The sequence below is a fragment of the Pimephales promelas genome, chromosome 21 (assembly GCF_988280905.1).
Source record: "Pimephales promelas chromosome 21, fPimPro1.hap1.1, whole genome shotgun sequence".
Classification (NCBI taxonomy): domain Eukaryota; kingdom Metazoa; phylum Chordata; class Actinopteri; order Cypriniformes; family Leuciscidae; genus Pimephales; species Pimephales promelas.
This window is the reverse complement of record NC_142789.1, coordinates 8,919,856-8,947,291: the sequence shown is the minus strand read 5'-3', so window position 1 is coordinate 8,947,291 and position 27,436 is coordinate 8,919,856.

The window sequence follows — 27,436 nt, the reverse complement described above, 5'->3', positions numbered from 1 at the left end:
GTCAAACCTATAGTGCTACAGGCCTTCTGTCCTCCTCCGTTTCGGACACCAGACAAGGAGAAACTAAATCTGCTCTGCCCGGTGAGGGCCTTAGACGCGTATGTCCACAGAGCTGCCCTGTGGAGGAAATCAGAACAATTATTTGTCTGCTTTGGGCCTCCTAATAGAGGTTAAGCAGAGAATGAGTAAGTGGGTGGTCGAGGCCATTTCACTTGCTTATGAGTCCTCCGGTCAGCCTTCTCCCTTGGCTGTCCGGGCTCATTCAACCCGGAGTATGGCTGCCTCTAAGGCATTATTATCAGGAGTTCCCTTGTGTGACATCTGTGAGGCGGCAGGATGGTCTTCACCACACACATTTGTGAAGTTTTACCATCTGGACTTCAGCTCCACCCCAGGGGCGCAGATGCTTTCGTGTGTGTGCACTCTGATATTCATCAGAATGTGCACTCTGATATTCATACAACGGACACCTGCTCGCATGGCGGCGTTGGTATTAGCGTTCCCACGGCGTTTACACGCAGCTTGAAGTTCCCTGAATGGGAACGTCTCTGGTTACGTATGTAACCTTAGTTCCCTGAAGGGAACGAGACGCTGCGTGTCCATGCCATACTCCCAGCATGCCCGTGAGCGCTTGCTTCAGTCTTATCAGAAGCTGTTGCGCTTGTGTTTCGGGGATGCTTTATAGTTTCCTGGTCGATACGTCACCCCGCCTATGACGTTCCGTCTCGCCATTGGACAGATTTCATACGTGCTTCATGACTCATCACGCAGAGGCGTTCCCACGGCGTTTACACGCAGCGTCTCGTTCCCTTCAGGGAACTAAGGTTACATACGTAACCAGAGACGTTTCCTTCTGATGTTGTTTTAGCTATACATGGGTCAATTTTTGACCTATGTAACACGTTATGGCACATTTCCAGAAGAAAATGTGAAGTGGTGCTTGCAGTGGCAAATCTCACCAGGTAGGGTGTTCCCAGTGGTTGCTACAGTGTTCTGGGTGGTTGCTAGGTGGTTGTTAGGGTATTCAGGGTGGTTGCTAGGGTGTTGCTAGGGTGTTCTGGGTGGTTACTAGGGTGTTGCTAGGTGGTTGCTAAGGTGTTCTGGGTTGCTTGGCTAAGGTGTTGCTAGAGTGTTGCTAGGGTGTTCTGTGTGGTTCCTATGGTGTTTCTAGGTGGTTGGTAGTGTCCAAATTACTATAGAGTTTTTATAATGCTTTTGGCAATTTATTTATATATCATCAAAAGGAGTCCATAAGTTTTTCAGAAATAATTTCAATAGGTCAGATGTGGACAATTCTATATGGCCTTTGAACCATCATAAGGAGTCTATGAGTATGTAGAAAGTTCAAGATCAAGTACACATGGGCATCTAATATAGCCTGTAGGTCAAATATCTGTCTGGCTAAAACAACATGATAAGAGGACATTCTGTATAGTATCCTGATTTTCAAAGAACACTTTAGCCAGAAATATGTTCAGTAGTTAAAATAAGGACTCTTGTATGGCTTCAGTAACATCAAAAGGAGTTAATGAGTATGTTTAGAATGTTCAAGATCAAGTACTCGTGGGCCAGAACTATGTTCAGTAGGTCAAAATGGGACCTATCTATAGCTCATGTAATATCAGAAGGAGTCTAAAAGTTTTTCTTGTTTAAAAACTTTTGAGGACCCTTTGACCAGACATGAGTTAAATACTTAAGATATGGACATTCTATATGGCTTAAGAAGCATCAAAAGGAGTCTATGAGAATTTATAGAAAGTTCGAGACCTATAACTCGTCGGCCAGCACTATGTTTGTGGGTCAAAGAGGAACCTCTAGGCCTAGGAAGTAGTCTAAGAAGTAGCATAAGAAGAAGTCTATTTAGTATGTATAGAAAGTTCAATATCAGGTACTCGTGGGACAGATATATGTTCAGTCGGTCAAATATCTTCCTGCTCATAAAACATCATAAGTAGTAAATATCAATGTATAGTAACCTAATGATCAAGTACCCTTTGACCAGAAATGAGTTCAATGGGTCAGATATAAACAATCCATATGGCTAATGTGTTCCTTAGGTAAAATATGGACTCTTGTATGGCTTCAGTAACATCAAAAGGAGTCAATGAGCATGTTTAGAAAGTTTAAGATCTAGTACTCGTGGGCCAGAACTATGTTCAGTAGGTAAAATAGGAACCTTTGTATAGCTTATATATCATCAATAGGTTATATTGTTTAAAAACTTTTGAGGACCAGAAATGAGCTCAATAGCTATACTATGCACTGTAAAGCTCATATGATGTTTTCTCGTCTGTGCACAAATAAATTAGTTTGTAAATAGAATTGCATGCAAAATCACGTTATATCTTTTCATTGCAACGAGGAACAAGTTAGATAATAGATATGTAATGCAATGAAACACATCTTAGGTGTTTTCTTTTAATTGCACAGAGGTTAGTCATTGTGTGCATATGCATAATGAGGAACAAGTTAGATATGTCATGCAATACGATGAAACACATGTTAGGTGTTTTCTTTTCATTGCAGAGAGGTTAGTTATTGCGTGCATATGAATAACGAGAAATAAGTTATATCTATCATTCAATGCAATGAAACACATGTTAGGTGTTTTCTTTTCATTGCACAGAGGTTAGATATTGCGTGCATATGCATGATGAGGAACAAGTTAGATATGTCATGCAATGCACTGAAACACATGTTAGGTGTTTTCTTTTCACTGCAGAGAGGTTAGTTATTGCGTGTATATACATAACGAGAAACAAGTTAGATCTATCATTCAATGCAATGAAACACATCTTAGGTGTTTTCTTTTCATTTCACAGAGGTTAGTTATTGCGTGCATTTGCATAACGAGGAACAAGTTAGATAGGTCATACAATGCAATGAAACACATCTTAGGTGTTTTCTTTTCATTGCACAGAAGTTAGTTATTGCGTGGATAGTTATAACGAGGAACAAGTTAGATATGTCATGCAACGCAATGAAACACGTCTTGGTTGTTTTCTTTTCATTACACAGAGGTTAGTTATTGCGTGCATATGCATAACGAGGGACAAGTTAGATATGTCATGCAATGCACTGAAACACATCTTAGGTGTTTTCTTTTCATTGCACAGAGGTTAGTTATTGCGTGCATGTGCATAACGAGGAACAAGTTAGATAGGTCATACAATGCAATGAAACACATCTTAGGTGTTTTCTTTTCATTGCACAGAAGTTAGTTATTGCGTGGATAGTTATAACGAGGAACAACTTAGATATTTCATGCAACGCAATGAAACAACACATCTTAGTTGTTTTCTTTTCAATGCACAGAGGTTAGTTTTTGCGTGTATATGCATAACGAGAAACAAGTTAGATCTATCATGCAATGCAATGAAACACATCTTAATTGTTTTCTTTCATTGCACAGAGGTTAGTTAACGCGTGCATGTGCAATGCAATCCTAAAGCACAAGCATTGCAAATCTCTACGTTGCACAAAGGAACAATAACTTGTTGCATTGTAAAGCGATCGCTCTTGAGATGTTTTCTCGTCAAAACACAAATTAATTAGTTGTAGAATGGAAATGCATGGAAAAGCACGCGTGTTTTATCTTTTCTTTTCATTGCAAAGAAGAATAAGTTAGAAAATGTAAGCATTGCAATGAAACAACACACGTTATCCAGTTGCACCAAGGAAGGGTTTAGTTCTTGAATGCAATAAAGTGCATATTGCATATGTCACGTATGAGAAAGAGGACCCAAAAGCAAAGGACAGTCAATGAGTGATTTAATGTTCAGAAGAGTAACACAGGAGCCGTAAGGCGAGTAAATCCAACACAGGAATCTCAATGGTAATGGAACAGAAAGTCTCTTAATAACAGAACAGAAATCCGCCGTCCGGATCAGCACGGACGGTCACTCAGAGGGCGAGACAGACTGGGTCCGTAGAGGCACGGGAACGCCAATCCTGAACCACTCACGATGCTGGAAGTGTAGCAGAGTAGAGTCGAGGTAATACAGAGAACAGAACAGCTTGAATCAGACAGGACACGACAGGATCAGGGGCGATATGCACAGGTACGTAACATAGAGCAATAATCTGACAAAGAACAATAAGAGAGAAGCCATGAAATAGAGAGTCTAATCAGAGATAGTGAGAAACAGTTGGGAAGGTAACGAGGAGGTAATGAGAGGATGAGCCACAGCTGGAGGTGACCGGGATAATGAATGAGTGATGCAAGTAATGTAATGTAAGATAGTGGCCAGAAGGGGGCAGAGAAGGACCAGAGAAAGAAAGAAAGAGCCAGGATCATGACAGTACCCTCCTCTCAAGGAGCGCCTCCTGGCGCAACAGAGGAGGACTGGCGTGAGCGATAGAAGTCATCAATCAGCGAGCGGTCCAGGACGTCCCGGGATGGAATCCAACATCTCTCCTCCGGACCGTATCCCTCCCAATCGACCAGAAATTGATGACCACGACCCCGGGGGCGAACATCGAGAAGTCTGCGAACCCTATAGACGGGAGCGCCCTCGACGCGGACAGGAGGAGTGACAGGCCGAGGGGGGGCACGAATGACGGGTTTAATACATGACACGTGAAAGACCGGGTGGACGCGCCGAAGATTAGCAGACAATTTGAGACGAACAGAGACAGGACTGAGTATCTTAAGGATACGGAAAGGCCCGATGAATTTGGGGGCCAGCTTGCGAGACGTGGACTGGAGAGGCAGATTAAGGGTAGATAACCAAACTCTCTGACCCACAGAATAACGGGGACTCTTGACCCGACGTCTGTTAGCGGCCCGCCGGGTACGAGAACGAGACTTAACTAAAGCGGACCTAACCTCTCTCCAAGTACGCTTAGCACGTTGAATGAAGGCTTGAACGGACGGCACCTGAGATTCAGTCTCCTGAGACGAAAAGAGTGGAGGCTGGTATCCGAGACAGCATTGAAACGGAGATAAACCCGTGGCAGAGGATTGAGCGGAATTGAGAGCGTATTCTGCCCAGGAAAGCTGTTTGGACCACGAAACCGGATTGCGAAAGGCGAGGCTACGAAGGATGCGACCGATGGTCTGGTTGGCACGTTCCGCTTGACCGTTAGTTTGTGGGTGAAACCCGGAGGAGAGACTGGCCGACGCACCAATAAGACGGCAAAATTCTTTCCAAAACAAGGAAGAGAATTGGGGACCCCTATCAGATACAACGTCAGAGGGAAGACCGTGGATCTTAAAAACCTGGTCGACGATAATCTGGGCCGTCTCCCTAGCAGATGGGAGCTTGGGTAACGGAATAAAGCGAGCGGTTTTAGAAAAGCGATCAACGACGGTCAGTATCACGGTGTTCCCCTGGGAGGGGGGAAGACCCGTGATAAAATCCAAAGCAATATGTGACCACGGACGGGACGGTAACGGGAGAGGACGCAGTAGCCCGGCCGGAGGCGAATTACCCGACTTAGTCTGGGCGCATACCGTACACGAAGCGACAAAACGACGGACGTCGCGCTCACGAGAGGGCCACCAGAATCTTTGACGGATGGCGGCGATGGTGCCCCTAACGCCGGGATGGGCAAATAATTTGGATGAGTGACCCCATTGAAGAACCGCGAGGCGAGCGGACGGAGGAACGAACAGAAGACCCCTGGGACAAAGACGAGGGGTAATAGCGTGGGCTAAAGAGCGCTTGACCAAACGTTCAATTCCCCAGACAGCTGCCCCCACTACCACGCCCTTAGGGAGGATCTCCTCCTTAATGGGAATAACCTCTGGGGAAGTAAACTGTCGCGAGAGAGCGTCTGGCTTGAGGTTCTTGGACCCGGGACGATAGGAGATGGAGAAATTGAAGCGCGTAAAGAATAGCGCCCAACGAGCCTGGCGCGCGCATAGTCTCTTAGCGGAGCGGATATACTCAAGATTCCTGTGATCTGTCCAGACCACGAACGGGACCACTGAACCCTCTAGCCAGTGGCGCCACTCTCCGAGAGCTAGACGAATGGCTAATAACTCGCGGTTACCAACATCATAATTACGTTCGGCGGGCGAAAGGCGATGTGAAAAGTAAGCGCAGGGATGAACCTTCTCGTCAGAAGATGAGCGCTGGGAGAGAATAGCCCCAACGCCCACCTCTGAGGCATCAACCTCAACAATGAACTGTCTAGAGACATCAGGAGTACGCAAAATAGGAGCAGAGGAAAAAAGAGACTTGAGACGATCAAAAGCGGTCTGAGCCTCCTGCGTCCAGGAAAATTGGACCCTGGCGGACGTGAGGGCTGAGAGCGGGGCGGCAATTTGGCTAAAGTTGCGGATAAAGCGACGATAAAAATTCGCAAAACCTAAGAACCGTTGCAGAGTAACACGCGATTCCGGCACGGGCCAATCCGTGACCGCACGGACCTTCGAGGAATCCATGCTTACCCCCTCCGCGTAAATAATTGACCCCAGAAAAGAGATGGACTGAACGTGGAAAGTGCACTTCTCGGCCTTAACAAACAATCGGTTCTCGAGAAGACGCTGGAGGACCTGTCTCACGTGCTGAGTGTGGACTTGGAGAGAGGGAGAGAAGATCAAAATATCGTCAAGATAAACGAAAACGAAAATATTCAGCATGTCTCTGAGCACGTCATTTATTAGCACCTGGAACACGGCTGGAGCGTTGACCAATCCGAAAGGAAGAACGCGATATTCGAAGTGCCCAAGGGGCGTATTAAACGCGGTCTTCCATTCGTCTCCCCTCCTAATGCGGACAAGGTGGTAAGCGTTACGAAGATCTAGCTTTGAAAAGATCTTAGCTCCCTGCAAGATCTCGAAAGCTGAAGACATAAGTGGCAAGGGGTAACGATTCTTGACCGTTATGTCATTCAAACCTCGATAATCTATGCAGGGTCGCAACGAACCATCCTTCTTCTTAACGAAGAAAAAACCCGCACCAGCAGGTGAGGAGGATGGAACAATGGTACCCGCCTCGAGCGAGTCAGACAAATACTTCTCTAGGGCTTCGCGTTCGGGCGCGGAGAGCGAATAGAGCCTCCCACGGGGAGGGGCGGTGCCAGGCAAGAGATCGATGGCACAATCATACGGCCGGTGAGGAGGAAGAGAGGTGGCCCTGGAACGAATAAAGACCGCTCGAAGATCATGGTACTCCCGGGGAACTCCAGCCAAATCTCCCGGCTCCTCCTGAAAAACAGAGACAGAAGAGACATGAGGAACGGCAGACACCAAACACTTAACATGACACGACAAATTCCAAGACAAAATTGAACCTCTGGCCCAGTTAATCTGGGGATTATGTTCGACTAACCAGGGGTGTCCTAAAATTACTGGACTAGAAGGAGATTGCAAAACTAGAAAAGAAATTGTCTCTCGATGATTGCCTGAGATGGTGAGACTCACCGGGGCGGTGGCAAAGCGGGCTCTAGTGAGGATACTACCATCAAGTGCGTGGATGGAAGTGACGTCATCACGTTCTAGGAGGGTAATCCCCTGTCTTCTAGCCCAACCTTCATCCACGAAATTTCCCTCGGCTCCAGAATCGACCAAAACCTGACAAGAGGTGGAATACCCAGGCCAGCGGAGTAGTGCGGGAAAAGTAGTGCGCGTGCGTGTCGGAGGGTCCAGGACTGACGCGCTCACCAGTAACCCTCTCTCTACTGGTGAGCGTTGGCTTTTACTGGACACGAGGCGACACGGTGAGAAGCAGACGCACAGTACATGCAGAGGCGAGCCATGATACGACGTTGACGCTCGGCTGCGGAGATCCGTAACCCTCCCAGCTGCATGGGCTCAGCGTCGGATGCGGAAGATGGAGCCGATGAGGGAACCGGAGTAGTGAGTAGAGCTCTCTCCAGACCCCGGCTGCGACGGCGCATCTCAAAACGTCTCTCTACCCGAATGGCCAAGTCGAAAAGAGGGTCCAGTCGAGTCGGTGTCTCCCGGGCAAGTATCTCGTCCTTAATGTCCGCATTGAGCCCCTCGAGAAAGCGGGCAACTAGGGCAGGCTCGTTCCAGTCGCAAGAAGCAGACAAAGTGCGAAACTCAATCGAGAAATCTGCTGCTGACCTTCTTCCTTGGCGCAGCGTAGACATGAGACGAGAAGCCTCCGCCCCATATGCAGAGCGGTCAAACACCCTCAACATCTCCTCCTTGAAAGCGGAATAGCGGCGAAGACATTCAGCCTCCGAAGTCCACATCGCGGTTCCCCACTCCCGCGCTCGGCCCGTCAGTAAGGAGACGACAAAGGCAATGCGGGAACGATCAGTAGCGTAAGTGGAGGTCTGCAGTGAAAAGACAACCTCACACTGAGTCAAAAAGGACCTGCACTCCTTGGGCTCACCGGAATAACACGGCGGGATGTTCACTCTCGGCTCAGGCGTATCCCGTCCTCGAGAAGAGGAAGGATCATCAGTGCGGAGATGCTGAAGCTGCTGGACAATGTCGGTGACACGAGTCGCCAGAGAATCCACGGCATGGTGCGTTGCAGCCAGCTCATCCTCATGTCGGCCCAGCATGGCTCCCTGGAGCTCGAGCGCGGTCTGAAGTGAATTCTCCCTCGCTGGGTCCATTGCTGGTCAGATTATTCTGTCACGTATGAGAAAGAGGACCCAAAAGCAAAGGACAGTCAATGAGTGATTTAATGTTCAGAAGAGTAACACAGGAGCCGTAAGGCGAGTAAATCCAACACAGGAATCTCAATGGTAATGGAACAGAAAGTCTCTTAATAACAGAACAGAAATCCGCCGTCCGGATCAGCACGGACGGTCACTCAGAGGGCGAGACAGACTGGGTCCGTAGAGGCACGGGAACGCCAATCCTGAACCACTCACGATGCTGGAAGTGTAGCAGAGTAGAGTCGAGGTAATACAGAGAACAGAACAGCTTGAATCAGACAGGACACGACAGGATCAGGGGCGATATGCACAGGTACGTAACATAGAGAAATAATCTGACAAAGAACAATAAGAGAGAAGCCATGAAATAGAGAGTCTAATCAGAGATAGTGAGAAACAGTTGGGAAGGTAACGAGGAGGTAATGAGAGGATGAGCCACAGCTGGAGATGACCGGGATAATGAATGAGTGATGCAAGTAATGTAATGTAAGATAGTGGCCAGAAGGGGGCAGAGAAGGACCAGAGAAAGAAAGAAAGAGCCAGGATCATGACAGCATATATGTTATTTTTGATGCACAACGTTCTTCATGCACAATCCACATCTCTTCATTGCACAAAGCAACGGGTGTTGTTTTATTGTAATGCGTAAAATATCGAACTTGTTCCTCGTTGCAATGAAAAGAAAATGTAAGCATGTGCTTTCGCATGCATTTCTATTTTACAAACTAGATTGTTTGTGCACAGACGAGAAAACATCACGTTATGTCTTTTCATTGCAACGAAGAACAAGTTAGATTGTTATGCAATCCAATGAAATATATTAGGTGTTTTCTTTCTCTGGCACAGAGAAACATGTTAGTTATTGCGTGCATATTCTTTAACACACAACGTTAGACGTTAGATGTGTTTTCGTTGAAAAACGGAATGAATAAGTTATTGCATGCGTTGTAAGGAAACAGCTAATGGCAACGATTTCTCTTCATCACAGAAATGCAACAACTAATGGAATTATTTCCCTTGTTACAAAACACATGCATTACACATCTCTTTGTTGCACAAAGGAACGTGTAAGTTATTGCATTGAACGATGGCTCAAGTGATGTTTTTTCATCAGTGCACAAAAGAATTAGTAGTAGAATCCACGCGAAAGAGTCAAAGGGTCCTCAAAGGTTTTAATAAATATTAACTTATTGACTTTTGATGATTTATAAGCTATAGGTTCCTTTTTGTCCTAGTGAACATATTTCTGGCTCACGGGTACTTTATTTTAAGCCATAGAGAAGTTCATATCTGACCTATTGATCTAATTTCTGGTGTATGTTTCCTCAAAAGTTTTTAAATAATATCAACTGATAGACTCAATCTGATGTTATATAAATAGGTTCCTTTTTGACCTACTGAACATATTTCTAGCCTATGGGTAATTGATCCTTCTCATGATGTCATTTCAGCCAGACAAATATTTGACCTACTGAACCTGTTTCTGGCCCAAAAGTGCTTGATCTTGAACTTTCCATACATACTCATAGACTCCAACAGATGCTTCCTAAGCCATAGGAGAAGTACATGTCTCACCTATTGAACTCATTTCTGGTCAAAGGTTCCTCAAAAGGTTTTAAACAATATAAACTTATAGACTCCTGATTTTACATTAGCTATACATAGTTCAATTTTTGACCTCCAGAAACACATTTATGGCCCACGGGTATTTGATGTTTGGGTTAATATACCGAGAGCTTTACTTCTCATGATGTCATTTCAGCCAAAAAGATATTTGACCTACTGAACATATTTCTGGCCCAAAAGTACTTGACCTTGTACTTTCCATTCATACTCAAAGACTCCAACAGATGTTTCCTAAGCCATAGAGAAGTCCATATCTGACATATTGAACTCATTTCTGATCAAAGGTTCCTCAAAAAGTTTAAAACAATATAAACTTTTAGACTCCTTCTGATGTTATATTAGTTATACAGAGTTCAATTTTGATCTCCAGGAACACATTTATGGCACATTTTCAGAAGAAAATGTGAAGTGGAGCTTGAAGCGGCAAATCTCAGCACCCGGTTGCTAGGGTGTTCTGGGAGGTTGCTACTGTGTTCTGGGTGGTTGCTAGGTGTTTTTTTTTAGGGTATTCTGGGTGGTTGCTATGGTGTTGCTATGCGGTTGCTAGGGTATTCTGGGTGGTGTTCTGGGTGGTTGCTAGGGTGTTTTCAGGCGTTTGCTGGGGTGTTCTGGGTGGTTGCTAGGGTGTTGCCAGATGGTTGCTGGGGTGTTCTCTGGTTTGTTTCTAGGGTGTTGGTGGTTGCTAGGCTGTTGCTTGGTGGTTGTTAGGGTGTTCTGGTTGGTTGGAGCTGACATATTGAACTCATTTCTGGTCAAAGGTTCCTCAAAAAATGTAAAACAATATAAACTTTTAGACTCCTTCTGATGTTATATTAGATATACATAGGTCAATTTTGACCTCCAGGAACACATTTATGGCACATTTCCAGAAGAAAATGTGAAGTGGAGCTTGAAGCGGCAAATCTCAGCACCCGGTTGCTAGGGTGTACTGGGAGGTTGCTACGGTGTTCTGGGTGGTTGCTAGCTGTTTTTTTAGGGTATTCTGGGTGGTTGGTATGGTGTTGCTATGCGGTTGCTAGGGTATTCTGGGTGGTTGTGAAGGTGTTCTGGGTGGTTGCTAGGGTGTTGCCAGATGGTTGCTGTGCTGTTCTGGTTTGTTTCTATGGTGTTTATGGTGGTTGCTAGGCTGTTGCTTGGTGGTTGCTAGGGTGTTCTGGTTGGTTGGAGATTTACTTCTCATGATGTCATTTCAGCAAGAAAAATATTTTACCTACTGAACGTGTTTCTGGCCCAAAAGGACTTGATCTTGAACTTTCCATACATAATCATAGACTATGTAATATTACATTCTGATGTCACAGAGGTCCATTTTTGACCTCCATGAAGACTTTTATGGCCCACGGGTACTTGATCTGTGGGTTAATATACCGAGAGATTTACATCTCATGATGTCATTTCAGCCAGACAAATATTTGACCTACTGAACAATTTTCTAGCCCAAAAGTACTTGATCTTGAACTTTCCAAACATACTCATAGACTCCAACAGATAAGCCTTAGAGAAGTCTATATCTTACCTATTGAACTCATTTTTGGTCAAAGATTCCTCAAAAGGTTTTAAACAATATAAACGTACAGACTCCTGATGTTACATTAGCTATACATAGGTCAATTTTTGACCTCCAGAAACACATTTATGGTCCACGGGTATTTAATATTTGGGTTAATATACAGAGAGCTTTGCTTCTCATGATGTGATTTCAGCCAGAAAGATATTTGACCTACTGAACATATTTCTTGCCCAAAAGTACCTGACCTTGTACTTTCCATTCATACTCATAGATTCCAACAGATGCTTCCTAAGCCATAGAAAAGTCCATATCTGACATATTGAACTAATTTCTGGTCAAAGGTTCCTCAAAAAGTTTAAAACAATATAAACTTTTAGACTCCTTCTGATGTTATATTAGATATACATAGGTCAATTTTGACCTCCAGGAACCCATTTATGGCACATTTCCAGAAGAAAATGTGAAGTGGAGCTTGAAGCGGCAAATCTCAGCACCCGGTTTCTAGGGTGTTCTGGGAGGTTGCTACAGTGTTCTGGGTGGTTGCTAGGTGTTTTTTTTAGGGTATTCTGGGTGGTTGCTATGGTGTTGCTATGCGGTTGCTAGGGTATTCTGGGTTTTGTTCTGGGTGGTTGCTAGGGTGTTTCCAGGCGTTTGCTGGGGTGTTCTGGGTGGTTGCTAGGGTGTTGCCAGATGGTTGCTGGGGTGTTCTGGTTTGTTTCTAGGGTCTTGGTGGTTGCTAGGCTGTTGCTTGGTGGTTGTTAGGGTGTTCTGGTTGGTTGGAGCTGACATATTGAACTCATTTCTGGTCAAAGGTTCTTCAAAAAATGTAAAACAATATAAACTTTAAGACTCCTTCTGATGTTATATTAGATATACATAGGTCAATTTTGACCTCCAGGAACACATTTATGGCACATTTCCAGAAGAAAATGTGAAGTGGAGCTTGAAGCGGCAAATCTCAGCACCCGGTTGCTAGGGTGTACTGGGAGGTTGCTACGGTGTTCTGGGTGGTTGCTAGCTGTTTTTTTAGGGTATTCTGGGTGGTTGGTATGGTGTTGCTATGCGGTTGCTAGGGTATTCTGGGTGGTTGTGAAGGTGTTCTGGGTGGTTGCTAGGGTGTTGCCAGATGGTTGCTGTGCTGTTCTGGTTTGTTTCTATGGTGTTTTGGGTGGTTGCTAGGCTGTTGCTTGGTGGTTGCTAGGGTGTTCTGGTTGGTTGGAGATTTACTTCTCATGATGTCATTTCAGCAAGAAAAATGTTTTACCTACTGAACGTGTTTCTGGCCCAAAAGTACTTGATCTTGAACTTTCCATACATACTCATAGACTGTATAATTTTACAGTCTGATGTCACAGAGGTCAATTTTTGACCTCCATGAACACTTTTATGGCCCACGGGTACTTGATCTGTGGGTTAATATACCGAGAGATTTACATCTCATGATGTCATTTCAGCCAGACAAATATTTGACCTACTGAACATGTTTCTGGCCCAAAAGTACTTGATCTTGAACTTTCCATACATACTCATAGACTCCAACAGATGCTTCCTAAGCCATAGAGAAGTCCATATCTGACCTATTGAACTCATTTCTGGTCAAATGATCCTCAAAAGATTTTAAACAATATAAACTTTTAGGCTCCTTCTGATGTTATAGTCAGAAGGAGTCTGACTATAACATCAGATAAAATAGATACATAGATAACTATAACATCGGATAAAATAGATACATAGAGACATTTTTGACCTCCAGGAACACATTTATGGCATATTTCCAGAAGAAAATGTGAAGTGGCGCTTGAAGCGGTAAATCTCACCACCCCGTTGCTAGGGTATTCTGGGTTGTTGCTACGGTGTTCTGGGTGGTTGCTAGGTGTTTTTTTTAGGGTATTCTGGGTGGTTGCTAGGGTGTTGCTAGCTGGTTGCTGGGGTGTTCTGGGTTGTTGCTAGGGTGTTGCTAGGTGGTTGCTAGGGTGTTCTGGTTGATTGGAGATTTACTTCTCATGATGTCATTTAAGGCAGAAAAATATTTTACCAACTGAACATGTTTCTGTCCCAAAAGTTCTTGATCTTGAACTTTCCATACAGACTCATAGACTCCAATAGATGCTTCCTAAGCCATAGAAAAGTCCATATCTGACCTATTGAACTCACAAAAGTTCCTCAAAATAGTTTAAAACAATATAAACTTATAGATTCCTTCTGATGTTATATTAGCTATACATAGCTCAATTTTTGACCTCCAGGAACACATTTATGGCCCACGGGTACTTGATCTGCGGGTTAATATACCAATAGATTTACTTCTCGTGATGTCATTGAACTCATTTCTGATCAAAGGTTCCTCAAGAAGTTTAAAACAGTATAAACTTTTAGACTCCTTCTGATGGTTAGTTAGAGATACATAGGTCAGTTTTTGAGCACCAGGAACACATTTATGGCACATTTCCAGAAGAAAATGTGAAGTTGAGCCTGAAGTGGCAAATCTCACCACCCGGTTGCTAGGGTGTTCTGGGTGGTTGCTAGGTGGTTGTTAGGGTATTCTGGTGATTGCTATGGTGTTTTTATGTGGTTGCTATGGTATTCTGGGTGGTTGCTAAGGTGCTAATGTTGCTCTCTGGTTGCTGGGGTGTTCTTGTTTGTTGGTGGGGGTTTCTGGGTGGTTGCTAGGGTGTTGCTAGGGTGTTTTAGGTCATTACTATGGTATATTGGGTTGTTGCTATGGTGTTACCAGGTGGTTGGTAGTGTTCACATATGGTTACTATAGAGTTTCTATAATGTTTTTGGCATGGTTTAGCTCTCAACTAAACGATTCTTTTATTACATTTCATGTTTATATTGTTTGAAACCTTTTGAGGACACTTTTGCCATAACAATATAAACTTATAGTTTCCTTCTGATGTTGTATTAGCTATACATGGGTCAATTTTTGACCTATGTAACACATTTATGGCACATTTCCAGAAGAAAATGTGAAGTGGTGCTTGCAGTGGCAAATCTCACCACCCGGTTGCTAGGGTGTTCCCGGTGGTTGCTACAGTGTTCTGGGTGGTTGCTAGGTGGTTGTTAGGGTGTTCTGGGTGGTCACTAGGGTGTTGCTAGGTGGTTGCTAGGGTGGTCTGGTTGGTTGCTAGGGTGTTACTAAGGTGTTCTGGGTGGCTAGGCTAGAGTGTTGCTAGAGTGTTGCTGGGTGTTCTGGGTGGTTGCTAGGGTGTTTTAGGTGGTTACTATGGTAGTCTGTGTGGTTCCTATGGTTTTTCTAGGTGGTTGGTAGTGTCCAAATTACTATAGAGTTTTCATAATGTTTTTGGCAATTGATTTATATATCATCAAAAGGAGTCCATACGTTTTTCAGAAATAATTTCAATAGGTCAGATGTGGACAATTTTATATGGCCTAGGAACCATCATAAGGAGTCTATGAGTATGTAGAAAGTTCAAGATCAAGTACACATGGGCAAGAAATATAGTAGGTCAAATATCTCTCTGGCTAAAATAACATGATAAGAGGTCATTCTGTATGGTATCCTGATTTTCAAAGAAAACTTTAGCCAGAAATATGTTCAGTAGTTAAAATAAGGACTCTTGTATGGCTTCAGTAACATCAAAAGGAGTTAATGAGTATGTTTAGAATGTTCAAGATCAAGTACTCGTGGGTTATGTTCAGTAGTTCAAAACGGAACCTATCTATAGCTCATGTAATATCAGAAGGAGTCTAAAAGTTTTTCTTGTTTAAAAACTTTTGAGGACCCTTTGACCAGACTTCTTATGAGTTAAATACTTAAGATATTGACATTCTATGGCTTAAGAAGCATCAAAAGGAGTCTATGAGAATTTATAGAAAGTTCGAGACCTAGTACTCATCGGTCAGGACTATGTTTGTGGGTCAAAGAGGAACCTCTAGGCCTAGGAAGTAGTCTAAGAAGTACCATAAGAAGTAGTCTATTTAGTATGTATAGAAAGTTCAATTTCAGGTACTCGTGGGACAGATATATGTTCAGTCGGTCAAATATCTTCCTGCTCATAAAAGATCATAAGTAGTAAATATCAATGTATAGTAATAAAGTACCCTTTGACCAGAAATGAGTTCAATGGGTCCAGATATAAACAATCCATATGGCTAATGTGTTCAATATGTGTAAAATATGGACCCTTGTATGGCTTCAGTAACATCAAAAGGAGTCAATGAGCATGTTTAGAAAGTTTAAGATATAGTACCCGTGGGCCAGAACTATGTTCAGTAGGTCAAATAGGAACCTTTGTATAGCTTATATATCATCAAAAGGTGTCTATAAGCTTATATTGTTTAAAAACTTTTGAGGACCCTTTTACCAGAAATGAGCTCAACAGCTATACTATGCACTGTAAAGCTCATGTGATGTTTTCTCGTCTGTGCACAAATAAATTAGTTTGTAAAATAGAAATGCATGCAAAATCACGTTATATCTTTTCATTGCAACGAGGAACAAGTTAGATATGTTATGTTATGCAAGGAAACACGTCTTAGGTGTTTTCTTTTCATTGCACAGAGGTTAGTTGTTGTGTGCATATGGATAATGTGGAACAAGTTAGATATGTTATGCAATGCAATGAAACACATCTTAGGTGTTTTCTTTTCACTGCACAGTGGTTATTGCGTGCATATGCATAATGAGGAACAAGTTAGATATGTCATGCAATGCTATGAAACACATCATAGGTGTTCTCTTACGAGAGGTTCTCTCGTATTGCGTAAGCTAGCTTACGCTACGGGAAAGATTCATCTTTGCTGAGAAGTTGAAGCCAAAAAATTATTCCATAATTTTGTAATCATTGTCAACGCAGTCTCTTCTGAGGCAGACCATGAGCGGGCTAGCTAGCGGCTCATTGGTTCGCTCAGAGAGAATGCACGAACCTATGGGAGAGCGGCGCTGAGTCCGCGTCCAATGAGCGGACGGCGCTCGCTCACTGTGTCACAGCCCGCCAAAAGGGGCGTGGCTACAGTGTATAAAGGTAGCTCTCCCAGGCTAGTTCGTCGATTCTTTTTCATTCAGCGAGCTACACGCATTCGCTGTCCTGGGAAGAAGCCGCCGTCGTCGAGAGGGCACCTTCTAGCGAGCTCCGGAGTCTGAGGAAGCCGGCCGTCTGCCACTTTCAGCCGCCCAGCAAGCTAGCGCCATCCGACACGTATCCTTTTTATTCCATATCCCTAAAAGAGCCGAGCGTCTTTTTAAAGATGCCTCGAATTTCCTGCGGCTCATGCCGCTCTCCACTCGAGGAAGGAGACCGCCACCCCATCTGCGTTCTCTGTCTCGGAGTGGAACACGCAGAGCTCGCCCTCGCCAACGGAGGATGTGACCACTGCGAGGACCTGCCTCTGTCCTCCCTGCGGGCTCGACTGCAGGCGGTCAAAACCGCTCCCGCGCCGCCTCTCACTTCGCCGCGGAAGAAGAAACGCCGCTCCCAGAGGCCGCCGGAGCCCCCTGCGGATCCATGTGGGCCGCTGCCCACCGACCGCTCTCCCTCTCCGCCCCTGCCGGACTTACAGTTGCCGCCGAGTGGCCGCTCTGTCGCCTCCGACGACACCGCGGATGAGAAGGACTCTTGTTCGCTGCACGCTTCTGACAGCGAGGATTGGTCGTCGATCGGCTCATCGACGAGAGAGTCTGCGGGGACCCGCGCCGGCATCGAGGAGGAACTAACACGCCTCCTTTCACAGGCCGTCAACCGTCTGGGTCTCGAGTGGTCTCCTCCCCCCGAGCAACCACCGAACCGCATGGATGGGAAGTTCCTGCACCGGCGCCCGGCCCCCGCTTGCAGCCGGGCTGCACCATTCCTGCCTGAGCTACACAACGAGCTCACGAAATCCTGGAATGCCCCTCTTTCGGCTCGTAACCGCTCCGATGTGTCCGCTTCGCTGCGCTCAGTGGACGGAGCCGCTGAGAAGGGTTATACTGCCATGCCGCCCGTCGAGGACTCAGTCGCCGCTCATCTTTGCCCGCCCTCTGCTAGATGGCGTTCTTCCCATACGCTTCCTTCAAAAGCGTGCAGAGCGACCTCCAACTTTCATGCCCGCGCCTATGCCGCCGCCGGACAGGCCGCTTCAGCGCTGCATTCCATGTCAGTCCTCCAGGTGCTCCAGAGCGACATCTTGTGCGAAATGGCGAACAGCGGTAGGAACCCGCCCATCCTTTCGGATCTGAGAAGCGCTACGGATCTTTCCCTTCGCGCCACTAAAGCCGCCGCACAAGCCCTGGGGAAATGCATGGCCGTGTCGCTGAGAGACACTTATGGCTCACGCTTACCGACATGGGAGATTCAGAACGCGCCGTGTTCTTCGACGCGCCTATATCTCCGACCGGGCTCTTCGGATCTGCCGTCACGGGCATCGTTGACCGCTTCTCCGAGGTACAGAAAGCGACTCAGGCCATGAACTTGTTCCTTCCCCGCCGCTCTAGCTCTTCGGCAGGCCGCTCTCATGAGCCACCTGCCAGAACCCCACAGCAGCGCCCGCCTCAGCAAGCTCAGCAGCCCCAGCGTAGACAGGGCGGCCGCCCTCGCTCTCGCTCTGACAGCCGCCGCAGACAGCCTCCTCCCCGGGGGCCTCGACCCAAGATCAGAACAGAAGTCTGCCTAGCACAGCTGAGAAAAAGACGGCTCTCTCCCGCTGCGGCCGGACCGCCGTCAAAGCTTCGCCCACTGTTAGTCCCCGTCTCACCGCCGACTACAGTAGAGTTTACCGCCACAATCAAGCCAGTTTCCCTGCCCGCTTGCGAGCGACTAAAAGCCGTTTTCACGGCTACCCAGAGAGTTCACAAAAAGAGCATAAAAGCCTCAAGTGTAAAAAATGTGCCCACAAGCATGTGCTCACTTACACACACAAGCACCATATGCCCAGGGTCTCTCACAGAGCCCATTCTCACGGAGAGAGCACTATCCGCTAAGTAGCAGAGAACATAAGCACGCCCACGAGCCCGTGCGCGTGTCCCCCCTCTGCCCGCTCTGTCACACGGCCCATAAACTCCTCTCTGAGTGTAAGTCCCGTTGCCATCCACATTATAAGCGTGCCCACACCCAGTGTCCAGCCCGCTATGTGCAGCAATCAGGGCGAAATCGCCATTCAACCGCTAGCCGCATGCTACGAAGCGTGGGAAGCCATCCCCGGCATCTCCCCGTGGGTTTTAAGCATAATAAAGAATGGCTATCGATTACAGTTTCGTCGCCGCCCGCCACTCTCGCGCGTGCGGCTCGACTCCACTGCCCGGCTGCTATGAACACGCTTCGAAATAGCCAAGCTACTGCAGAAGGGCGCTATAGAGAGAGTCCCGCCATCTATGACCGAGTCGGGGTTTTACGGCCGTTATTTTCTGGTTCCCAAGAAAGACGGCGGCCTCAGGCCGATCTTAGATCTCAGGGCTTTGAACAAAGCGCTCATGAAGAGACCGTTCAAAATGCTCACAGTCAAGAAACTCCTCGCGCACGTCCGCCAGGGGGACTGGTTCATCTCTCTAGACCTGAAAGACGCCTATTTTCAGATCCAGATAAACCCTCATCACAGGCCATTCCTACGTTTCGCCTTCGAGGGTCAAGTTTACCAGTATGCCGTTCTCCCGTTCGGCCTATCCTTAGCACCCCGTACGTTCACGAAGTGCATGGATACAGCGCTCGCTCCCCTGCGAAGTCAGGGGCTGCGCATTCTGAATTATCTGGACGACTGGCTGATTCTAGCAGATTCCCAGACGGAGCTTCTGTCGCACCGCACAGTTCTCCTCAACCATCTGGAAGCGCTGGGACTCTCTGTCAACTGGACAAAGAGCTCTCTCCAGCCCAGTCAAACTATTTCATTCCTTGGAATAGATTTGAACTCTGTCACTATGACGGCTCGCTTATCCACACAGCGCGCGCGCCGTGTTCAGCGCCTAGCCGCCTCTTTTCAGATGGGTACCCACACATCCCTGAAATCTTTTCAGAGGATGCTGGGTTATATGGCTTCAGCCTCCGCTGTGCTACAGCTGGGTCTTCTGCACATGCGCCCCCTTCAACTCTGGTTAAAGAGCCGCGTATCCCACCGCGAGTGGACGACGGGCCGCCAGATGATCAAGATTACTCAGACATGTATCACTGCACTGCAGCCATGGTCAGTAATCGAGTGGTTTCAGAGGGGCGTTACCATGGGGACTTTTTCTCGCCGGAAAGTCATCTCGACAGACGCATCCAACTCGGGTTGGGGTGCGGTTTGCGAGGGCTCACCGGCCGCCGGCCAGTGGTCGAGCCACGAGAGTTCCCTACACATAAACTGTCTGGAAATGATCGCGGTCGAGAACGCGCTGCTGTTTTTCCTCCCGCGCATACATGGTCACCACGTCCTGATTCGCTCCGACAATATGGCCGTGGTATCATACATCAACCGTCAGGGCGGCGTCAGATCCAAGAATCTCTTTCATCTGACACGCCGCATCCTATTGTGGTCCCAGAGTCACCTGCTCTCTCTCAGAGCGACGCACGTACCGGGCCATCTGAACGACGGTCCAGACATGCTGTCCAGGAACCTGGTCTCCCCCGGAGAATGGTCCCTGCACACTCAAACAGTCCAAACGCTGTGGCGCCTATTCGGCAGAGCGGAGATAGATCTTTTCGCCTCAGAAGAGAACGCTCACTGCCCAATATTCTTCTCAAAGAGCGAGGACGCGCTAGCCCAGGATTGGCCCCGCCGCCCGCTCTATGCTTTCCCCCCGATTTCTCTGCTACCGCAGGTCATTCAGAGAATCAGGGACTCACGCCACTCGGTGCTCCTCATAGCCCCGCGCTGGGAGAATCAGATTTGGTTCCCGGAGCTTACGCGGCTGTCACAGACAGCCCCGTGGCCCATTCCAATCAGAGCAGATCTCCTCACTCAAGCCCGCGGCTGGATCTGGCATCCCCATCCACAGCGCTGGGCGCTTCATGCATGGGTGACCAACGACTACACGTCGAATTGCCAGAAGGGGTTCTGAACACGATCAAACACGCCAGAGCGGATTCTACCAGAAAGCTCTATGCTGCAAAATGGTCTGTGTTCTCCAAATGGTGCACCGACAAAAAATTTGGACCCACGGACGTGCGAGGTTTCGTCTTTGCTCGTGTTCCTTCAGGAGATGCTGGATAAGGGCAGGTCCCCATTCACTCTTAAGGTTTACGTGGCAGCTGTCGCGGCGTTCGTTGAACCCCGGCGCGCCCAGTCTCTGGGCAAAGACGAGCTAATCATCCGCTTCCTCAGGGGAGCCAGAAGGATGAACCCCCCTCGCCCCCCTACGGTGCCGGTCTGGGATCTTTCTATAGTTCTAGAAGCTCTGAAAGCCCCACCGTTTGAACCACTTGAGTCCGTGGAGCTAAAATACCTCTCGTTAAAAAAACGTTATTCTGACGGCACTCGCCTCAGTAAAACGAGTGGGGGACATTCACGCGCTGTCTTGGAGCGCCGCGTGCCTGGAGTTTGGACCGAATGACTCCATAGTCATTCTAAAACCTAGACATGGTTATGTTCCGAAAGCGATTGGTACCCTTTTCAGGGCGCAAGTGATCTCTCTATCGGCGCTGCCTGCATCCGATAGCGAACGTGACGCTGACCGCCTCTGCCCGGTTCGGGCTCTCAGAGTGTACACTACACGCGTTGCCGCGTTCAGACGCTCAGAGCAGCTGTTTGTGTCGTTCGGTGGCCGCACCAAGGGTTTAGCCGCCTCGAAACAGACTCTATCCAGGTGGATAGTAGACGCGATTGCCTCTGCTTATGCCGCTAAAGACCTGCCTTGCCCTCTGGGCATCAGGGCTCATTCCACCAGAGGCATGGCCTCATCGTGGGCATGGTCCTGCGGAATTTCCATTCACGACATTTGTGTGGCTGCGTGATGGGCCTCCCCCTCCACTTTTGTCAGATTTTATAACTTGGAAGTTCCAGCCTTACAGGCTAAAATTCTGGTGGTCTAGTACTTACAGCTCTCCTTAGAAAGCCGCACTATCGGGAGTTCCATCACAACCGGCTCACCCCTTGTGTTCCCCTATGTGCTCATGCATTACACGTCACGGCCCGCTTCGCCGGCCGCCTTAGGGCGTTTTGCACTAGATGATAACGGCCGCTATGCTGGCCGCCTTATTATCTTCATCCACTTAAAGATTCCCCCGGTGTTTCCCCCCCTGGGATGCTTAGTGGTTACTTAGCGCGCACGGCGTTGACCAGGTGTTCCCGTAGCGTAAGCTAGCTTACGCAATACGAGAGAACCACTCGTAAGAGAACGAATCGGTTACCTAACGTAACCTCGGTTCTCTCTAGATGAGGGAACGAGTATTGCGTTCCCGGCCGTGCTTGCGCCACTAGCGTTTCGCTTCATGCTACAGAATCGACGAACTAGCCTGGGAGAGCTACCTTTATACACTGTAGCCACGCCCCTTTTGGCGGGCTGTGACGCAGTGAGCGAGCGCCGTCCGCTCATTGGGCGCGGACTCAGCGCCGCTCTCCCATAGATTCGTGCATTCTCTCTGAGCGAAACAATGAGCCGCTAGCTAGCCCGCTCATGGTCTGCCTCAGAAGAGACTGCGTTGACAATGATTACAAAATTATGGAATAATTTTTTGGCTTCAACTTCTCAGCAAAGATGAATCTTTCCCGTAGCGTAAGCTAGCTTACGCAATACTCGTTCCCTCATCTAGAGAGAACCGAGGTTACGTTAGGTAACCGATTCGTTTTCTTTTCATTGCACAGAGGTTAGTTATTGCGTGCTTGTGCATAACGAGGAACAAGTTTGATATGTCATGCAATGCGATGAAACACATCTTAGGTGTTTTCTTTTCATTGCACAGAGGTTAGTTATTGTGTGCTTATGCATAACGAGGAACACTTTAGATATGTCATGCAGTGCGATGAAACACATCTTAGGTGTTTTCTTTTCATTGCACAGAGTTTAGTTATTGCGTGCATATGCATAACGTGGAACAAGTTAGATATGTCATGCATGTAGATATGCACATCTTAGTTATATACGTATATCATGCAATGCAATGAAACACATCTTAGGTGTTTTCTTTTCATTGCACAGAGGTTAGTTATTGCGTGCATGTGCATAACGAGAAACTAGTTATATCTATCATGCAATGCACTGAAAAACATCTTAGGTGTTTTCTTTTCACGTGCATATGCATAACGAGGAACAAGGTAGATATGTCATGCAGTGCGATGAAACACATCTTGGGTGTTTTCTTTTCATTGCACAGAGGTTAGTTATTGCGTGCATATGCATAACGAGGAACAAGTTAGATATGTCATGCATGTAGATATGCACATCTTAGTTATATCTATCATGCAATGCAATGAAACACATCTTAGGTGTTTTCTTTTCATTGCACAGAGGTTAGTTATTGCGTGCATATGCATAACGAGGAACAAGTTAGATATGTCATGCAATGCGATGAAACAAATCTTAGGTGTTTTCTTTTCATTGCACAGAAGTTAGTTATTGCGTGGATAGTTATAACGAGGAACAAGTTAGATATGTCATGCAATGCAATGAAACACATCTTAGTAGTTTTCTTTTCATTGCACAGAAGTTAGTTATTGCGTGGATAGTTATAACGAGGAACAAGTTAGATATGTCATGCAATGCAATGAAACACATCTTAGTAGTTTTCTTTTCATTGCACAGAGGTTAGTTATTGCGTGCATGTGCATGACGAGGAACAAGTTAGATATGTCATGCAATGCACTGAAACACATCTTAGGTGTTTTCTTTTCACTGCAGAGAGGTTAGTTATTGCGTGCATGTGCATGACGAGGAACAAAAGTTAGATATGTCATGCAATGCACTGAAACACATGTTAGGTGTTTTCTTTTCACTGCAGAGAGGTTAGTTATTGCGTGCATATGGATAACGAGAAACAAGTTATATCTATCATGCAATGCAATGAAACACATCTTAGTTGTTTTGTTTTCAGTGCACAGAGGTTAGTTATTGCGTGCATGTGCATGACGAGGAACAAGTTAGATATGTCATGCAATGCACTGAAGCACATGTTAGGTGTTTTCTTTTCACTGCAGAGAGGTTAGTTATTGCGTGCATGTGCATAACGAGGAACAAGTTAGATATGTCATGCAATGCACTGAAACACATGTTAGGTGTTTTCTTTTCACTGCAGAGAGATTAGTTATTGCGTGCATATGCATAATGAGAAACAAATTAGATCTATCATGCAATGCGATGAAACACATCTTAGGTGTTTTCTTTTCATTGCACAGAGGTTAGTTATTGCGTGCATGTGCATAACGAGGAACAAGTTAGATATGTCATGCAATGCGATGAAACACATCTTAGGTGTTTTCTTTTCATTGCACAGAGGTTAGTTATTGCGTGCATAGGCATAACGAGGAACAAGTTAGATAGGTCATGCAATGCAATGAAACACATCTCGGGTGTTTTCTTTTCATTGCACAGAGTTTAGTTACTGCGTGGATAGGCATAACGAGGAACAAGTTAGATATGTCATGCAATGCAATGAAACACATCTTAGTTGTTTTCTTTTCACTGCACAGAGGTTAGTTATTGCGTGCATATGCATAACGAGAAACAAGTTAGATCTATCATGCAATGCAATGAAACACATCTTAGTTGTTTTCTTTTGCACAGAGGTTAGTTATCGCGTGCATGTGCAATGCAATCTAAAGCACAAAGGAACAAGTTAGTGTATGCATTGTAAAGCGATCGCTCTTGTGATGTTTTCTCGTAAAAACACAAATTATTTAGTTGTAGAATGGAAATGCATGGAAAAGCACGCGTGTTTTATCTTTTCTTTTCATTGCAAAGAAGAATACGTTAGCATTGCAATTATCACGCGTTATCCAGTCAAAGCACTAAGGAAGGCTTTAGTTCTTGAATGCAATAAAGTGCATATTACATATATGTTATTTTTTATGCACAACGTTCTTCATGCACAATCCACATCTCTTCATTGCACAAAGCAACGGGTGTTGTTTTATTGCAATGCATAAAATATCGAACTTGTTCCTCTTTGCCATGAAAAGAAAATGTATGCATGTGCTTTCGCATGCATTTCTATTTTACAAACTAGATTGTTTGTGGACAGACGAGAAAACATCACGTTATGCCTTTTCATTGCAACGAAGAACAAGTTAGATTGTTATGCAATCCAATGAAACATATTAGGTGTTTTCTTTTCATTGCACAGAGGAAACATGTTAGTTTGCATTGCAGTGAACGACCGCTCAAGTGATGTTTTTTTGTCAGTGCACAAAAGAATTAGTAGTAGAATCCATGTGAAAGAGTCAAAGGGTCCTCAAAGGTTTTAATAAATATTAACTTATTGACTTTTGATGATTTATAAGCTATAGATAGGTTCCTTTTTGTCCTAGGGAACATATTTCTGGCTCACGGGTACTTGATTCTAAGCCATAGAGAAGTCCATATCTGACCTATTGAACTAATTTCTGGTGTATGTTTCCTCAAAGGTTTTTAAATAATATCAACTGATAGACTCAATATGATGTTATATACATAGGTTCCTTTTTGACCTACTGAACATATTTCTAACCTATGGGTAATTGATCCTTTTTATGATGTTATTTCAGCCAGAAAGATATTTGACCTACTGAACATATTTCTGGCCCAAAAGTACTTGATCTCGAACTTTCCATTCATACTCAAAGACTCCAACAGATGCTTCCTAAGCCTCAGAGAAGTCCATATCTGACATATTGAACTCATTTCTGGTCAAAGGTTCCTCAAAAGGTTTTAAACAATATACCCTTATATTGATGTTACATCCTGATGTTATATTACATAGGTCAATTTTTGACCTCCATGAACACTTTTATGGCCCACGGGTACTTGATCTGTGGGTTAATATACCGAGAGATTTACATCTCATGATGTCATTTCAGCCAGACAAATATTTGACCTACTGAACATGTTTCTGGCCCAAAAGTACTTGATCTTGAACTTTCCAAACATTACTCATAGACTCCAACAGATGCTTCCTAAGCCATAGAGAAGTCCATATCTGACCTATTGAACTCATTTCTGGTCAAAGGTTCCTCAAAAGGTTTTAAACAATATAAACTTAAAGGCTCCTGATGTTACATTAGCTATACATAGGTAAATTTTTGACCTCCAGAAACACATTTATGGTCCACGGGTATTTGATGTTTGGGTTAAAGTCCCCGTGAACCGGAAGTTGCAAACGATTTTTCTCCAGTGCTGTGACGTATTTCCAAGTGAAACGGAATATTGAACAGAGGGCAGGGTTTTACTCTAGCGCTCCTCCTCTTCATCTCTCGCTCATAGCAAACTAACGGTTTGAGGGGAGTGGTTAAGCGTTTCCCCACCCAAACTGTGAAACCTACGTCATCAGAAAAAGAAACCGTTCCAGACCGGAAGTAACTTTTCAGATTTTGATTAAAGATTACTAAGGTAAAACATTTTTTGGTAACACTTTATTTTACGACCCGCAAACAACTGTGTAAGTACACCGAAATTACGGTGTACGTTTCTGTAATTATAGTGTACTTCCGTCTAAGTATAAGGGAACAATATTTTAAGTTTGGGGTAATAAAGGGGTAACAAGCACCACTTTAATTTACAGCCCGCAGGAGTTACACTTGCCCTGTAACTACGCAGAACAAGGGGGTAACAAACGCTACTTACTATGTAGCAAAACGAAACAACACTTTTTGCACTGTAATTAGAGAGAAAGGTACCTGTTATCAAGAAAAAGAAAAAAAAAACGTTTTAATTGCACAGTATATTTGCCCTGGCATTTAAGTGTCATTGCAATTCAATGGGATAAGGTAAGTACTAATTACCACATGTTACGGTCTAAATTAAAATCATAGCAGAAACAAATTATTTTGACTTTTCTAGTAATCTAGTAAGAAAAGCCAATACATATATATATGTGTTTAATTTTCAACCCACAGATGTCAAAATTATCCTGAACATGTTTTGCCAGAAATGTGATACATTTTATAAAAAAAACAGACGTACAAACTTTGCCTGAAATATATTAACAGAATAGGTACCTGTTATTTTTTAACTAATTAAATAATTTGCTTGTACATCTGCTTGTTACCTCCTTACCCCAAACTTAACATATTGTTCCCTTATACCAACACTGAAGTACACCATAATTACAGAAATATACACCGTAATTTCAGTGTAGCCTACTTACAAAGTTATTTGCAGGTTGTATATCTGCTTGTTACCCCTTTATTACATCAAACTTAACATATTGTTCCCTTATACTTACACGGAAGTACACTATAATTACAGAAACGTACACCGTAATTTCGGTGTACTTACACAGTTGTTTGCGGGTCGTAAAATAAAGTGTTACCCATTTTTTTAATATATATTCACTTGCACGGATTAATTGTTCACCACAAGACTAGTAATATGCGCTAACAAAGTAAATAGGTTCAATTTTGATTTCACGGGGACTTTAATATACAGAAAAAATATATACAGAAAGATGGTTGTGAAGGTGTTCTGGGTTGTTGCTGGGCGCAGAGTCGGCGCCAGAGCAGATCTACTGGAGGGGCATTGGGTCATCAGCGGGGGGGCACTGCCGTTTAAGAAATATTTTGACGCAAAAAAACAAACAAACAAAAATTAAACACCTTTTATTATTATAATTATTATTTATAATTATTATTTGCGAATTTCCCCACCACTTTTTGCCAGGGTCGATGTTGTCCCGG